Consider the following 6,035-nt stretch of genomic DNA (forward strand, 5'->3'; position numbering starts at 1 on the left):
AGCCGGGGAACACTGGAAAAAAATCTTGACAGTTGAGAGGCTAGAGCTCGGACTGTTCAGTCTTCTTGATTCTCTTTTCCCAGGAAAATAAGTCAAATAAAACCTGGATTCATCGGCTATTTTTGCTTTTTCCCACTTTTAAATAAACCATTTCCCCCCGAGGAGATCGTTTTTTTGAATGAAAAAATGATCCAACCTCACAAATTCACCATATTATTTGTCGTGCTCGTGCACGGGGGAGGTGGGGGTCATAATCAAGTTCTTCACGGTGGGGTTTTGGAGCCGAGCCGCTGCAGCGGTGTTTGTTGTTGCAGATATTTCTTGCAGTGTACAGTTTCACGGGTGCGCGCTCTCCCATCGGCTTTGGATTTTTGAACGACGTGCGTTTCGCTTTCAAAAACAACACATCTTCTCCTACTCGAGGGGGTGAGAGGGTTTGAGGGAGGGTGGCTGGTGTGTGCGGGCTTCCCACGGGCCCGCAGACAGAGCTCAGATCGCTGCGCAACCAGCCACTTTCACTGGTTCAGCTTCATTTTCACTAAGCAGCCATTCTCCTAGTGTCCAAGTTTCATTTTCTACTTGAAAAGTTTTATTCAAATGTGACACCAGCGTGCAGATTGCGTTTCAAACAGTCGTTTAATGGATTTACTGACATAATTATGTCAATAAAGAGCTCTTCTGGTGGCCTGAAAACAAGCTTTTTAATTTCATTTTCTGTTTTTTTCCCCCGAAAGCACTGTTTTCACTTGGGAAGCTGCCATTCTCAAACCTGTAAAACGATCTCAAGCGCTCTGCTGGCAGAGTTTTCTCTTGTTTTCTTGGAGAGAAAAAACAACATTTCCATTTTCTCTAAATAGCCAAATATTTTATTGTCTGAACAAATGGAAACCGGGTTTATTTTTTATTCTCTTTCTTTTTTTTCCCATGGCCACACACAGGCATTATAAGACCTTTGTTTCATAGCTTCCAGTGCTGTGCATGTGCACCCTGCCATGTGTGCTGGTTTGAGTTTATGACTCAGTGCGCCACGTAGTGGTGGTCACAGGAAAAGCTCCACAGATCACGAGGATCCACGGAGGGTCAGTTTTTTTTAAGGAAGATTGCAACACTGTGCTCATGAGAGACGAGATTAAATTAACTAATTAAAGTAAATTGTGTGTTTCGTGGTGTTTAGGCTACATAAATGTCATCAGGTGAGATTTTCTTTCCGCACCGAGGCAGACGCAGATAGAGCTCAGCCTGGTGGTTGAACTAATCCTCCTTATAACAACAGTACCACCGAGGAAGCTCGTCTGAGTGCCACTGGGCTCAGCAAGAGGATTGTAAACTGCACTAAGACACTAAACAGTCGCTCTTCACACTGTGGCTTCTGTTCACTAACAGCTTGATTTATTCCAGCTGAAAAAGGCCGGATGAACTCCATCTCGCCTCCTTCAAAGTTTAGCTCAGTTTTTAAAAACTACTCAGAGCACAATGTGAAATTGCTTCAATAAAAGCAACAGTTAAATGAATGAGAAGAAAATACTTTTTTTCCCTTCACATGATGAGATACCCACCACCCCCACTCTTTTCTTATTTTACCAGGAGGCAAGCTTTGGGGTGAGAGCAGCTTGAAATGATGTGAAAGTGAAAGGGCATAGGGTAGATATCACATCAAATTATCACATCAAATGCCTTATACAGTAAATCAAATCAAATGTTTTTCTGAGTGGGACTCCGCAGCTGAGTGGTTAAGTGGTTCACACAGCTGCCTCAGAGAAAGATGTTTTCAATATGTTTTTATCCACTGAGTCTTTTATGTGCAGTGTTCTCCAAGAGTGCCTGTTGCATGTTCAGATGTTAGCTGGTATCTGTCTCTGTCATTTGATGCTGGGTAGGTGGGCGTTCATCAGTTTTCTGAGAAATGGCAAATAAACCATTTCATCCTCATCGCTAGCTTTGGGAACATCTTCACTTATAGACCTCCTGTCATCAGTATCTTCCAGCATGAAAGAAAATGCTGCTCTGCACTGAACCTGACACCTGGGTGCTCCACAGTATGTTCTTACAAACAGTAAGTATAAACCACAGACTATAGAAAAGATTGATGTCAGTACCATTAGATCTTCTATTGTTTTGTGGGCTACTACAGTCATGTAAAAGAGAAAGTTTGACTCTAAGTAAGTACAGCCCATGACTCAAGAGCTTGTAGAAAAACCGCTTAGGTTTTCTGAAGTTTCTCTGAACATTGCTGGGTGAATTTGGAAAAACCATATATGCATTGTGTTACCACATCCCCACAACACCCCAAAACTCCTGCTTTTAAAGAAGTTTTGTCAGGTTCCGGATGATCACTTAATCAGGTTCATTTGATTATCAGAACCTGGCTGCTATTTACCTTCTTAATTCCTATGGAAGCGGTAAGGCTGGACTTAGTTCTTCACAGGACTGCAGAGAGTCCGGTGAAAACTCTTTTTCAGTTGACTGTTTATCATTTTTGTGTTTCAGAGCTCTAAGATATGGTCTAGTTATAGCTAAGTTGGTAAGCAAGTTGAACCCATATGGCTGCATTACCTACAACTAACTTGAATTTCACTCACCAAAACAATGGAATCCAAACTTCTTGGATGATCCTAACCTGTATTATCTGTCAGATAAATATGTCTTGATGCGTACTCAATCATCCAGGTAAGTAAATCCCAAAAGGTTGATTCTGTTGATCTGGACGTAGCGTTTTCTGTGGGAGAAACGTTTCGTCACTCATCCAAGTGACTTCTTCAGTCTCAGCTGACTGCAGATTTCCCCAACCTTATAAACAGTGTGTCAGATAAATAATTAAAAAGGCTTCAAATACCAGTGGAAGTGTCAAGCTAGTGACCTGAATTAGCCTATTAAGTAGTGTGCAGCAACCCAAGATCAAAACTGTTTGGGTAAAAGTCTGTAATGATGTTTATTTCTGCTGTAAAGTAATTTTAAATGGTAAATAGCCTGTATATGTATAGTGCTTTTTACTAGTCCCCCCTAGGGACCCCATAGCGCTTTACACACCCAGTCATCCACCCATTCACACACACATTCACACACTGGTGGAGGCAAGCTACAGTTGTAGCCACAGCTGCCCACATGGTAGTCTGTGGGAATTAACTCAGTTTTGAAGAGAGCCTCAAGTGGACATGGGAGGAAGTGCACTTCAGCAACAGGTTTATTTTCAACCACAAAGTTTTTGGTATAAAGAAGGTTCATGTTCACAGCACAGCAGTAAAGAAGAGCTTTCCAAGGAGTAATTCCAGTGTTGTGTCCTTGGGCAAGACACTTCACCTGTTGCCTACTGGTGGTGATCAGAGGCCCCGGTGGCTAGGGTTGCCAACCGTCCCTTAAAATACGGAATCGTCCCGTATTTCGAAACAAAAGTACACGTCCCGTATTGAGCTAATAAGGGACGCACTTTGTCCCGTAATACAGTGAGAATCAAAAGTAGTCTATAAATGTTTATGGAATTAACACTTTGTTTGAAAACATAATTCCCAGCCCCTCTCCTGCTTTGTGACCAATGAGCTGACAGCACACTTATGACAATTCGAGTATGACAATTCAGATTACCGCTCATCTCATTGGTCGAGGAAAGGTCGCTTGCGGAGAATACCGGAAGACAACAGATGACCACAACAAGAAGCATGGCCAACAGGGGAACAAACGCCGACTCTGCGGTGCAAGTCTCGGATGACAGTACACCTAAAGCTGGGCAGACACTGTGCGATTTTTTTCAGTCACGTTATTCAGCTCCTGCTCAAACTGCACGATTGACTCGCAGGGGTTAGAAGTTCGTATGTCACGATGTACTCTCACACTATACCGCCCGATGCTCTGATGCGACCTGAGTGCTCACACTGTGCCTCCATAACATGAAGGTTATAACAGAAAATCTGTCGCTCGCTCTCTCTGTCTTTCACTCACACAGACACACCACCATCAACTTTGCTAAATTGCTAATGAAAAACATTGATCAGGCAGCTGTGATTGAGCAGCGATGTAAATCCAACTATTTTCACGGTTGTTGTGGTCGTGATAATTTTGTGATGCCACATCGAAAAGGCTCCAAAGTTCTACAAGTTGTGCCTCCATCGCTTGTGTCCAGATCACACGCTGCACAGCCGTGCTGCGCCGTCTTTTTCACCAACGTTTACGTTTGCGCGTGAGCAGTGTGAGCGCCTGTGGTGACACCCTCACGAGCGATTGATGATCGGGAGCTGGTCGTGAGGTGTTAATCACTTCTCGTTACCCCACGTATACTACACGACGCACGATGAAGGCCAAAATCGGTCCGATCACTCAAAAATCGGCTCAAAATGGGCCAAAAATCGCACAGTGTGAGCCCAGCATTAGAGCAGCAATGTTTGTTCCCCTCAGAGAAAGGGAAGAATGGGAAAAGGAAAACACCTGGCTGGAAAACGTTAATCAGAATCAGAATCAGAATCAGAATGGGTTTATTGCCAGATGTTGAGGTTTACAACATTAGGAAATTGCTGCGGTGCTTCAGTGCAGACAATAAGAATTAAAGTGCTATGTAGAAAGAAAGATATGTGCATGAGATATACATGAGATATATACATGAGAATAAGAATTATGAGTGCTACGTAGAAAGATATATACATGAGTGCAGGTGGTGATCAGTGCCAAACATGAAATGATGCACAGCGTAGGGTCATGTGTTAGTGGCGGGGACAATCATGTGGTTATTGTTCATGTGTCCAACAGCAGAGGGGAAGAAACTGTTCTTATGGCGAGAGGTTCTGGTGCGAATGGACCGGAGCCTCCTGCCTGAGGGGAGCAGGTCAAACAGACTGTGTCCAGGGTGAGAAGGGTCAGCTGAGATCCGAGCTGCACGCCGCAGTGTCCTGGAGGTGTACAGGTCCTGCAGAGATGGGAGTCTGCAGCCAATCACCTTCTCAGCAGAGCGCACAACACGCTGCAGTCTCTGTTTGTCCCTGATAGTGGCTCCAGCGTACCACACGGTGATGGAGGAGGTGAGGATGGACTCGATGATTGCAGTGTAGAATTGCATCATCGTCCGTGTTGGCAGGTTGAATTTCTTCAGCTGCCTCAGGAAGTACATCCTCTGCTGGGCTTTCTTGATGACGGAGGTGATGGTGGGCTCCCACTTCAGGTCCTGGGTGATGGTGGTACCCAGGAAGCGGAATGAGTCCACAGAGGTGATGGGGGTGTCAGTAAGGATGATGGGGGGGAGTGGGGCTGTGTGCTTCCTGAAGTCCACAATAATCTCCACTGTCTTCTGGGCATTCAGCACCAGGTTGTTGTGGCTGCACCAAGACACCAGACGTTCAACCTCTCTCCTGTAGGCAGACTCGTCCCCGTCCGAGATGAGCCCAATGACGGTGGTGTCATCTGCGAACTTGATTAGCTTGACAGACTGGTGGGTGGAGGTGCAGCAGTTGGTGTACAGGGAGAAGAGCAGAGGAGAAAGAACACAGCCCTGAGGGGAGCCGGTGCTGATGGTCCGGGAGTCCGAGACATTCTTTCCCAGCCTCACGTGCTGCTTCCTGTCCGTCAGGAAGTCAGTGATCCACCGGCAGATGGGATCAGGCACATTCATCTGGGAAAGCTTGCCTCGGAGATGGTCTGGAAGGATGGTGTTGAAGGCAGAGCTGAAGTCCACAAACAGGATCCTGGCGTAGGTTCCTGGGGAGTCCAGATGCTGCAGGATGAAGTGTAGGGCCATGTTGATGGCGTCGTCTACAGACCTGTTGGCTCTATATGCAAACTGCAGGGGGTCCAGGAGGGGGGCCGTGAGGGTCTTGAGATGGGAGAGAACTAGGCGCTCAAATGACTTCATGACCACAGATGTCAGAGCCACGGGTCTGTAGTCATTTAGTCCAGTGATCCTAGGTTTCTTGGGGACAGGGATTATGGTAGAGGACTTGAAGCAGGCAGGCACATGACATGCCTGCAGTGAGGAGTTGAAGATGCCAGAAAACACTGGGGCATGTGGGCATGTGCAGTGAATATCAGCGCTATGTGGCCAGAAGTGTGATAATATA

Source organism: Copadichromis virginalis, linkage group LG7, assembly GCF_057382275.1.
Source record: "Copadichromis virginalis isolate Kocher_CV1m ecotype Utaka linkage group LG7, C_Virginalis_male_GT1.1, whole genome shotgun sequence".
Classification (NCBI taxonomy): domain Eukaryota; kingdom Metazoa; phylum Chordata; class Actinopteri; order Cichliformes; family Cichlidae; genus Copadichromis; species Copadichromis virginalis.